Below are 12532 nucleotides of genomic sequence, written 5' to 3'. Positions count from 1 at the left end.
GGATGGCCTTCCTTAAGGCGACGATCCTTTGCCAACAGAAAAGGAAAATTTAGCAGCACTGCCCCGCGCCTTGTCGAATGCAGCTGTCTTCGGCATCGACACCACCCCGCCCCCACTCCTCCACCACGTCCTTCATTCTGAGATAGACAATAATTGTATTTGATGTCAACGCATCTGCCATAATAAAGCATCTATTAAAAAATAAAAACACAATTGCGACAATAATAAATGTTCTCTTTCCAGGAAAATAGGTGCAGTTCATTTTCTTTTAGTTTTATGATCAAAAGCGGTATAGATTTTACAGTAAAAAAAAAAAATTGTGAGGCCTTACTGCAAAAAGCAGTCAGTCTAACATTCCGAGTTTTCGGTTCACAAGCACATATAATAACCTACCCGGACAAATGTTAAGTCACCCCAGTGTGCACACACAGATGAATCCAGCCAACACACATGGCGCAGCGACTGAGTCACGCGCTCAGCCGCGCGCGCAGTGCCTCTAAATGACTATAGTGCAATAGCGATCAGTGACACATTTATGTTGCATGTCGGTATTTTACGTGAACATGGGTAAATGTAAGGACGTGACAGTGAGACCAAAAGGGGCAATCGTATGCGGTCGTGCCTCTGGTCATACGGCTTACTAAGTTGCTGGATTTATTGGTGTCTTGCTGCGGACTGTTCAACGCTTTTACAAACAGCGTTGTAACACACGTGGCCATGAAACACGATGTCAAAATTGTGGTCGGAGAAGGATGCTGATTGATGGAGGCTGGAGATCCATTTTACGACTTGTGAATCAAAGTCGCTTCCAAACTCTACAGAAATTGCTGCAGACAATGAATGAAGGTTCTGTTAGCGAGAGAGTACTGCGAAGGGAACAGCATGCAACGAACATTTGGAGTCAGTCACCTCGCGAGAGACCATTGCCCTCATAGGCACATAAATCTTCGCGTTTTCGAAGGTCTAGAAATCATCTAACTTGACGGGCCGTCGGGCGAACCTAATGGTGTCTGAGAAATAAAATTTTTACGTGTATTCAAATGACGCCATGTCGTCGAGCGCACCGAAGGCCAAATGAAGCAGTTCTTCCTGAATAAGTGTAACGTCAAGTTCAACCTAAAGGTCGGTCTGTTATGTTTTGGGGATGCTTTTCTTATCGTGAATTAGGTTGCTCACTTAGATGACCACTAAAATGAACCAGCATGTTTATTTAAACATTCTGAATGATCAGGTACTGCATGATTAGTACGCCATTCACACCCCCTTCTTCAGGACGATAACAGCACAGTTCATGGAGCTGGAAGAATATGCCGAGTGGTTTACTGACCGCTCCCCCACCCTGTTACGTCTCTGTTGGACTGCAGAATCACCTAACCTGAACCCCATAAAAAATCTGTTGGACCTGGAACAGAGATTAAAACGGCGACATCAGCATCCCAGCAATTTGGTGGAACTGCGCCACTAAATCCTCAGCGAGTGGCTTAAGCTGGATGCGACTTACCTGAACAACGTTGTGGACTCACTTTCTAGCCAAATCCAGGCGGTTATCAAGTCCAGGAACTGAATTACATGGTATTAAATTATGGTTGTAATGATTTTTCTAACGTTTACTGTTGTCCACAAAGTTCGTAATTAAAAACCACTGCGAGAATTAATCTATACACATCAGGAGACGTAGACGTAACAGCTTGAATTTATAATAACACAAAGCAAAATACGTAGTAAATAATGCCCTAAACAGCTTCCAAACAGTTTTGACTTTGCAACTAATCTGCTATTACACACACAAGCGGACCATCAAGCGGACTGATACCCATAAACATTCCCAAGTTAACCATAAACGCAAAACTAAACTTCGTCATAGGGAATAGATTGGATTGGTCTTACTGGATTCGTTTTATTTGGTAATGTTCTGCTCAGTAGTATGAATCTCCAACAGACAACGACAGATTCCTTCTCAACACCATGTGGCCTCGAATGTAGACGCTCCAACTCAGAACAGGTACCACGGCAGACCAACAGGGAAGTCGTACCATAGTAATGACCAAAAAATTCCAAACAAGGAACTTGTAACTCGCGAACCATTGCTATTGGGCGAGAGAAAAACGACTCACCAAAGACTTCACACTGACAGAATGACGAAGCAAAGAGGTTGTGAAAAAGCTAGTATGTAGACATTGATCAACAGTGAAACTGATTAAAGACAGATCTTATAGATTATCGTGAAAAAGAATCGCGATTCATACAGAAAGATAAAATATTCTGTGAGGAACTGAAAGTGAAAAGAAACGACAGCCTTTCAACCTTTCTTGCCCGACACGGTCCGCAGATGTTATGGCTTTAAATATTTGTCGTGGTCAAAAATACATAAAGAAAAAGTAAACACATTAAATGAATTGGTCTTTCGGATTATGTCTAAATTTGTCTCATAAAACAATGCCAAGGCGACCTTAGAAATGCTACCCGTGATGGTTTCAAAAGAATTCGAAAGTCTGTTGAAGTTGCAGATGGAATTAATAAAAAACTGAATTTCATCTTAATCATTTGCTTTTATGTAGCTTACACACGTGATGTGATGGGAGCGTTCTGTCGATTTAATTGGAAGAAATTTCTTCTGAAGTGAAGATCGATAAATAATATTTATGTCACTATGATTGGTTTCGATACAACTTCACTGTCATCATGTGATCTACAAACGTAATGAAGGATGAATGACATTAAAAGGATAATGTTATAATGGCGTGAAAGAACAGTTTTCCCTACGTTGGATAACGTATTATAAATATGTATTATACCTTCGGAAACTGACAGTGCATACATATCGGTTAAATAACGGGTTCGCAATCGACTGATAATACAGAATAAATGCTTTAATTTGTCAGTCATAAGAAGGTGAAAATATAAAATACACATGGCGCCAAGTGTATTCGCTGACGTGGAATGGCATATGTGTAAAATGTGACGTCGTAAGCCGACAACATCAAGATAGGAACTAACTGCCAACACGTGGCGCTAGTATACCGATACATCGTTTAACATACACACCCACAATGAACACATAACAAACACTGCGAATCATTGATTCAAAGAAGGAAAATTGTATTACAGATAGAAATTTACTGGCATCAACGTGGAATATCAACGATGGGAAATTCGGCGTCAATTCGACTTTGAACCAAAACAATGATATTAATGAGTTTCTAACAGCTTAGCGTACCTGCACAGTTACACTGAACGAGAGGAACAATGAAACACAAATAATTAGAGTTTTTACGTGTTAAAATTTTTTTGTGCAAATTACACGATGTAGCGGTATACCAGCACCACCTATTGACAACTTCTGTAAGTGTGCACTCTGCGCTGATCTGTACGTATGTTCAGTTCCTACCAAGATGTCGGATTACGACTTTATATTCTGTAGCTATGCCATTCGACTTCAGCGAAAACGTTTGGCGCCATGTGCATTTCACTTTTTAATCTTCTTATTACAGAAAAATCAAAGTGCTTAGACTGTGTTATGAATGGATTGTCTCCCCGTTATTTGACTGGTATTTATGCATTTTAAATTTCCGAAGGTATTTAATATATTTACTATACATTACCCAATGTGTGGAAAAATTGTTCTTTTACAGCATTATAAATGTCTCATTTTAATTTCAGTAGTCATTTGTTACGTCTGTAGATAAGATTATGACAGAAAGCTTCTTTCGGAACCGGTCATCGTTAAATAAATAATAATTATCGACCTTGGCTTCAGAGGAAATTTCTTCCTATTTGCCATTTCGTAACACCGTATATGAATACTTGTTTGGGTTATGTTTCAACAGTTGTATCTCTGTAACTAACAGAAAATGCTCTCTCGCTGAACTCAGCAGACAAACGACGTTTCTAGATCACTTAACTCGTAACTAGGTGTGTACGTACAAACGATAATTGCATCCTCTACTGGAATCCGCTATTGTGAAGTCTTACAATGATCGGAAGTCCATAGGCCTACTTCTAATTTGTTACTGCTGTACCGGGGTACAATAAAATTAAAATCATGCCAAAATGGTTATCAGTTGCATAAGGCACCACTTCTTATATGAAATGAGGACCATTAATCAGAAGAGCCCCCCCCACCCCATGAACCATGGAACTTGCCGTTGGTGGGGAGTCTTGCGTGCCTCAGTGATACAGATAGCCGTACCGTAGGTGCAACCACAACGAAGGGGTATCTGTTCAGAGGCTAGACAAACGGGTGGTTCCTGAAGAGGGGCAGCAGCCTTTTCAGTAGTTGCAAGGGCAACAGTCTGGATGATTGACTGATCTGGCCTTGTAACAATAACCAAAACGGCCTTGCTGTGCTGGTACTGTGAACGGCTGAAAGCAAGGGGAAACTACAGCCGTAATTTTTCCCGAGGGCATGCAGCTTTACTGTATGATTAAATGATGATGGCGTCCTCTTGGGTAAAATATTCCGGAGGTAAAATAGTCCCCCATTCAGATCTCCGGGCGGGGACTACTCAAGAGGATGTCGTTATGAGCAGAAAGAAAACTGGCGTTCTACGGATCGGAGCGTGGAATGTCAGATCCCTTAATCGGGCAGGTAGGTTAGAAAATTTAAAAAGGGAAATGGATAGGTTGAAGTTAGATATAGTGGGAATTAGTGAAGTTCGGTGGCAGGAGGAACAAGACTTCTGGTCAGGTGACTACAGGGTTATAAACACAAAATCAAATAGGGGTAATGCAGGAGTAGGTTTAATAATGAATAGGAAAATAGGAATGCGGGTAAGCTACTACAAACAGCATAGTGAACGCATTATGGTGGCCAAGATAGATACGAAGCCCTCACCTACTACAGTAGTACAAGTTTATGTGCCAACTAGCTCTGCAGATGACGAAGAAATTGAAGAAATGTATGATAAAATAAAAGAAATGATTCAGATCGTGAAGGGAGACGAAAATTTAATAGTCATGGGAGACTGGAATTCGAGTGTAGGAATAGGGAGAGAAGGAAACATAGTAGGTGAACATGGATTGGGGCTAAGAAATGAAAGAGCAAGCAGCCTGGTAGAATTTTGCACAGAGCACAACATAATCATAGCTAACACTTGGTTTAAGAATCATGAAAGAAGGTTGTATACATGGAAGAACCCTGGAGATACTAAAAGGTATCAGATAGATTATATAATGGTAAGACAGAGATTTAGGAACCAAGTTTAAATTGTAAGACATTTCCAGGGGCAGATGTGGACTCTGACCACACTCTATAGGTTATCACCTGTAGATTAAAACTCAAGAAACTGCAAAAAGGTGGGAATTTAAGGAGATGGGACCTGGATAAACTGTAAGAACCAGAGGTTGTACAGAGTTTCAGGGAGAGCATAAGCGAACAATTGACAGGAATGGGGGGAAAGAAATACAGTAGATGAAGAATGGGTAGCTTTGAGCCATGAAGAAGCGAAGGCAGCAGAGGATCAAGTAGGTAAAAAGACGAGGGCTAGTAGAAATCCTTGGGGAACAGAAGAAATATTGAATTTAATTGATGAAAGGAGAAAATATAAAAATGCAGTAAATGGAGCGGGCAAAAAGGAATACAAACGTCTCAAAAATGAGATCGACAGGAAGTGCAAAATGGCTAAGCAGGGATGGCTAGAGGACAAATGTAAGGATGTAGAGGCCTATCTCACTAGGGATAAGATAGATACTGCCTACAGGAAAATTAAAGAGACCTTTGGAGATAAGAGAACGACTTGTATGAATATCAAGAGCGCAGATGGACACCCAGTTCTAAGCAAAGAAGGGAAAGCAGAAAGGTGGAAGGAGTATATAGAGGGTCTATACCAGGGCGATGTACTTGAGGACAATATTATGGAAATGGAAGAGGATGCAGATGAAGATGAAATGGGAGATATGATACTGCGTGAAGAGTTTGACAGAGCACTGAAAGACCTGAGTCGAAACAAGGCCCCCAGAGTAGACAATATTCCATTGGAACTACTGACGGCCTTGGGAGAGCCAGTCCTGACAAAACTCTACCATCTGGTGAGCAAGAAGTATGAAACAGACGAAATACCCTCAGACTTCAAAAAGAAAATAATAATTCCAATCCCAAGGAGAGCAGGTGTTGACAGATGTGAAAATTACCGAACTATCAGTTTAATAAGCCACAGCTGCAAAACACGAATTCTTTACAGACGAATGGAAAAACTAGTAGAAGCCAACCTCGGGGAAGATCTGTTTGGATTCCGCGGAAATGTTGGAACACGTGAGGCAATACTGACCTTACGACTTATCTTAGAAGAAAGATTAAGGAAAGGCAAACCTGCGTTTCTAGCATTTGTAGACTTAGAGAAAGCTTTTGATAATGTTGACTGGAATACTCTCTTTCAAATTCTAAAGGTGACAGGGGTAAAATACAGGGAGCGAAAGGCTATTTACAATTTGTACAGAAACGAGATGTCAGTTATAAGAGTCGAGGGACATGAAAGGGAAGCAATGGTTGGGAAGGGATTAAGACAGGGTTGTAGCCTCTCCCCGATGTTGTTCAATCTGTATTTTGAGCAAGAAGTAAAGGAAACAAAAGAAAAAATCGGAGTAGTTATTAATATTCATGGAGAAGAAATAAAAACTTTCAGGTTCGCCGATGACATTGTAATTCTGTCAGAGACAGCAAAGGACTTGGAAGAGCAGTTGAACGGAATGGACAGTGTCTTGAAAGGAGGACATAAGATGAACATCAACAAAAGCAAAACAAGGATAATGGAATATAGTCTAATTAAGTCGGGTGATGCTGAGGGAATTAGATTAGGAAATGAGGCACTTAAAGTAGTAAAGGAGTTTTGCTATTTGGGGAGCAAAATAACTGATGATGGTCGAAGTAGAGAGGATATAAAATGTAGACTGGCAATGGCAAGGAAAGCGTTTCTGAAGAAGAGAAATTTGTTAACATCGAGTATAGATTTAAGTGTCAGGAAGTCATTTCTGAAAGTATTTGTATGGAGTGTAGCCATGTATGGAACTGAAGCATGGACGATAAATAGTTTGGACAAGAAGAGAATAGAAGTTTTCGAAATGTGGTGCTACAGAAGAATGCTGAAGATTAGATGGTAGATCACATAACTAATGAGGAAGTACTGAATAGGATTGGGGAGAAGAGAAGTTTGTGGCACAACTTGACCAGAAGAAGGGATCGGTTGGTAGGACATGTTCTGAGGCATCAAGGGATCACCAATTTAGTATTGGAGGGCAGCGTGGAGGGTAAAAATCGTAGAGGGAGACCAAGAGATGAATACACTAAGCAGATTCAGAAGGATATAGGTTGCAGTAGGTACTGGGAGATGAAAAAGCTAGCACAGGATAGAGTAGCATGGAGAGCTGCATCAAACCAGTCTCAAGACTGAAGACCACAACAACAACAACAATCAGAAGAGACTAAATTCAATAAACAAGCCATTGTACCATTTTTACTGAATAATGACCTGAAATTAAATTTTATTGTAGCGCTGTTTATCAGTAAGACTTCGTAATAGCAGATTACAGTACAGAAGCAATTCTCGTTAGTACGTACACACCCAGCTGCGAGTTAACAGATCTAGAAATGAATTTTGTCTGCTGAGCTGAGCGAGCGAGCAAGTTCAGGCCTACGTTCGTGACGTACGCGCCGCGCCCTGTCTTTCTCGTAGGCCTCGGTCAAAACTGCATGAGCTATGCTCAGGACCGTAGTAGTGTTGTAGGTATATTTGGGATAGGGCTTTCAGGTTATATACTAAGCTATAGTTAATACCGGCACAACGTCAGATATCCAAGAAAGTTACTGAATGGCATTAGCAGTAAAAATCTGTTGTGAATTTGTAAACTAGTTGTAAATCTGATTTATTGATGGACCATCATCTTCCATTTATAATTATCAGTTTCCCGATATAGTTTTCCTCTCTTGTTAAATTACAGCTGACGTTAGTGGGTGGCCACTGGTTTGGTCTCCTCTAGTACAACTGCAAAGTACGTTGTAAGTTATTTTGGAGCTCTCAGTTTTCCAAAGCCTGTTAACATGAATTTAAGATCGGTGATAGTGGCAAGTTAATCTTCATCGTTGACATATAGGGAGGCAAAGTACGTTTTAAGTTATTTTGGAGCTCTCAGTTTTCCAAAGCCTGTCAACATGAATTTAAGATTGGTGATAGTGGCAAGTTAATATTCATCGTTGACATATAGGGAGGCAAGTACAGTGCTTTGTTTTCTCTTTATTAGTTTGTTGCCCCTCAATCTTCCATCTATTTCTAAATTCTTCTTTATTACATTTGTAGATATTTTGCTGCAGCTTCCCATTTTCTGTGATCAGGACAAGCTCTTAGCTAATTTATCAGGTAGTTCAATATCCGTCATCCTTGTACGTGATTTAATCCAAATGAACTGTATATACCAGTGGTGAATTTATGATCCTATGATTCCGCAGGGTACTTATTCTACAAGAAACCGTTTTTTTCTGGATGTCATAACGAATCCAACATTATCCTACCATTAGTGTGGGTTACAGCTATTCCAGGAGCATTTTTTCCCTTCATCTAGTATAATTAGGTCGTCCATAAAGGCAATTACTCGCAAATCCCTTGAGTAAGGTAACTACGGAATGAATTATGTTGCCTATTTCAGGGAACTCGGCCACATATTACCCTTGTGCACAACCTGCGGTTTCTGCTCAAACTTTTCTACCGTTGTGGGAAGTTAATTTTTACGCAGAAGAGCTTTGCGGTAGCTGAAATTCATTATTCGCTTTATTATAAGTTTTCAAGTGTCTTTGCTTCTGGAATAAAAGATTTAGTGTACAGAATCTGGCGATTTCTTGTCTTTGTTCTTTTCCAAGATCAGCTACAGTTATTGTTTTAACACTCCTCCCAGTTTTTGGAGAGGATTGTGTTTGATGTAGATTACCGTAACGAACTGGGGGAAAGTGTTGGATACATGAAGTATAAATCTACCATGAATGTGGTTTCCTCTTGGATGATTGTTGGGATCGACTGATTCGAGCATTTCAGGGGTTTTCTCTCTAGTCAAATCCCAATCGTCCTGTGTTCCTGTGCAACATTACAGCAGAAAATCCATAACGACGTACACTGCTTGTCATCTGTTGGTATAACTGAATCGAAAGCTTTCCGAAAGACACAAAATGTAGAAATTTTCTCGTTGTCTCTATACATTGGCATTATGTGGATCTGCTTCTTTTCTATTTATCGTGATCGGTGATTTCAGAATCCATGGTAGATTTTGTAAGAGAAAATCACTTTTTTCCGAGTACGGCACTATTACTGTGACAAGTACAGCTATGTAATACAAGTCTGGTTTTACCGCCGTAAAAAGTCACACAAGAAATATTGAAACTACCCCGAGGTATCCTAACAGGAAAATGTATTTTATGATAGTGATAGAATAAGAAGTGTGAAATGAATGTTACATAACTTTCACGTAGCCCACAAAACCCACTGATTTCACATTTTATTTTCTATTGTAAATTTATGTTGACTATAAAACTGATTTTCTGTTTACTGCTGCCTGCAGATACACTCTCCTAATGCCCATGTTTCAAATGAACGTCACATCGTTATTACCTGAGATTATTCTACAACGTAAAGTAAGCACGTTGTAGTAGAGATTTCCTCTGATGTAACAGACCTTGGCCTCGTTTATCTGAACAGGCACAACTAACTAAGGTGTTCAGGTCTAAGGTGTTCAGGAATTTGGTAGCATCTTGCAAGTCAGCTGGTCAAGTATGTGTCTTATTCGAATATTTCTGAAACGGTAAAGGTTGTCGGAATAACAAAATCTCTCGTAATTTGCACAAACATTAGAAAAGAGGAAGAAAAACAACCACTGAAATATACTACTCTGTTATCAGTTACACTTGAAAACTTGCCGAATACCTTACAATTATTACTGTGTTTTATTTTCAAATAACTTGCACCCTCCGAAAGATCTCATCAGCGAAATTTCTCCTGTTTATTTGAGATATACTTACATTTCGTGACTATTTAGTCAGTGTCTCATCATTGACCACTAATATCTTATTAATATATTGATAAAAGGGTGATCCATTCTGTAACATTTGGTTCAACATGAAAGTATCAGCCCGGTTTAACCTCAGAATAATCAGTGACGCTTCTGCTGCTTCTACAAATGGAGCTTTAATTCGAGTGTGTAGTATGGCTCTATTCAGTATTCAAATGGAAAGATACTGAAATGTGTCCAAAATAGTCATCGAATACCTTGCTCCACTATCTTAAAACAACACATTTCTATAACACAAGGCTGACCTGTACAGTGTGGCTGAGCTCTCCACCGGGCTGTGGCCACAAACGTCAATGCACATACTTTCGTTTCTATCTTGTTAGCAGAACTGTCGTTTATGGGAGATGATGACGTTAATTTAGAATCAGTATTCATCACCGGAAATTTAGCTTTATTTTCTGGTTTTCTCGAAATACCTTCCCTTCCATACAATGTTTCAGCTCATACAACACTACCCACAATTTGTTAAGCCGTTTCAACGAAACAGCATGCCGAATACAAACATAGGTCGCTTTATGAATTGCAGTATGGTTACAAACGGAGAAAAACAATATTTAGATCTCGCATAATAACACTTATGAGAAAGAACACACTCATTTGTTGAAGGAGACACAGATGAACTAGCTTATCATTTTGGCATTGCATTTACATATGTTATTCTCTCTGACTGTAAAGGACTTACACAGCTGGTAAGACAGTGACGAGGTCTGGCTGAAAGAAGTTTCCTTTTCAAAACTACACAGTTCACAATGTCATTAGGCCGAAACGCAAAAGAGAGTGCCTAGGCTAAGGTACACTTATTCACAAAGGGCCGTTGTCAGTGTCAGCAAGAACACTCTTTCCGTTATGAAACTAAATCTGTCTCCTTGCTCAGAATGCCCTGCTGTTCTACCTCGTTTCCAAACGTTTTTGCAAGCGCAAAACCATAGGTCAGAGGATTTATGTTGGAAGAACATGGATTAAAATCTGTTTCGTCTGTTCTTCTGGCAGCAAACATATGAAACATTGAACAAAAGTATCTGAATTCCACTCACATCTATAGTTCTCATTGCTGCTGATACCGTTCGTTACCTTGCAGTTAGTTTCACCTCTACTGCTCCTACAACAGTTCTGTTGTCATAATAGTAGATTTTTAGCGCCGCTACTATCTTTTGGCCATTACGGCCGAAATCATATCAGCCTGTAACACAACAACACACTGTCTAACATAAGAAATTTTCGCAGTATTAATGTTGGATGTGTAAGTAATTAATCAGTTTTATACAAGAAATTTTTCACTATTTCGTAAATATTCTCTTGTGAACGAATGTCTTTATGGAATACAAACACTATATCCAAGAAATAATTAGGTCATAAAATGTAACAAACACGCTGGTCTAGTCAGGTCGATTTGCTATTGTGAACAGTCAAAGAGTATGTTTGATGCAGGGAACATCGTTGTTGGGTGCGGACGCTCACAGGGCGGTTGAATTGACGTGAGGTCTTGTACCATAGAGTCTGACAGAAGCACTCAGTCGTTGTGGTTCTAGCGGCATGTAGTGCTGCACTTTGTAAGGTACCAAACTGGAAGATCTGTATGTTAAGTACGAAAGTGGAAGATTTGTATGTTTTGTCAGGCGTAACTACTGCGGTAATTGGACACAGTGCAAAAAGCATCAAGGGTAATAAAGATGAAAGAAGACCACTATGGGCCCAAAACTGTTTATTGCGAAGCGACGGTAAGAAGAGCCTGTTGCCATGAATTGTCGACAATTATTTCCTTACGCAGCACCAGCAGCCGCTCACCAATGTACAACCAACCAAATTTAATATTTATAAGCGATCAAGGCTAGCCAGCATAGTAGTTTCAGTGTGTGAATAATTACCAATTTAACGTTAATGCTGTGTTACACGTGCTTAAACCTGAACGGCTATCAAGTAGGGTCCCATCTCTTCATTATTAATTAAAACCAAGCGTCACTGATGATGATAAAAATACTAAAATTGCTAATTTAATTTAATGTCAATAATATGTTTAAAATTAAGTTGCCAAAACGTAAAAAAAAAAATTGAGACTGATAGTTAAAATTAATGGTCTTCGTTGCTCAGCGAAATCTTCACTTGAAACACCAGTAATAATATTCAGTGATTATGAAAAAGTAATTTCAGTGAGTTTTTAACTATTATTGTAGATCAGAATGTTTAATTCCTTTTTGTGATGAATAATTTGTGTTCTCATCTCCAAAAAACGTAACCGTGCTATGGTTCAAACGGCTCTGAGCACAATAGGACTTAACTTCTGAGGTCATCAGTCTCCTAGGACTTAGAACTACTTAAACCTAACTAACCTAAGGACATCACACTCATCCATGCCCGAGGCAGGATTCGAACTTGCGACCGTAGCGGTCGCGCGGTTCCAGACTGTAGCGTCTAGAACCGCTAGGCCACCCCGGCCGGCACTGTGTTATGGAAAAGTTAAACGGTAGTTATTTAATAGAAGTTACGCGCT

Source organism: Schistocerca piceifrons, chromosome 2 (assembly GCF_021461385.2).
Source record: "Schistocerca piceifrons isolate TAMUIC-IGC-003096 chromosome 2, iqSchPice1.1, whole genome shotgun sequence".
Taxonomy (NCBI): Eukaryota; Metazoa; Arthropoda; class Insecta; order Orthoptera; family Acrididae; genus Schistocerca; species Schistocerca piceifrons.
Note: the sequence above shows the minus strand (reverse complement) of the source record.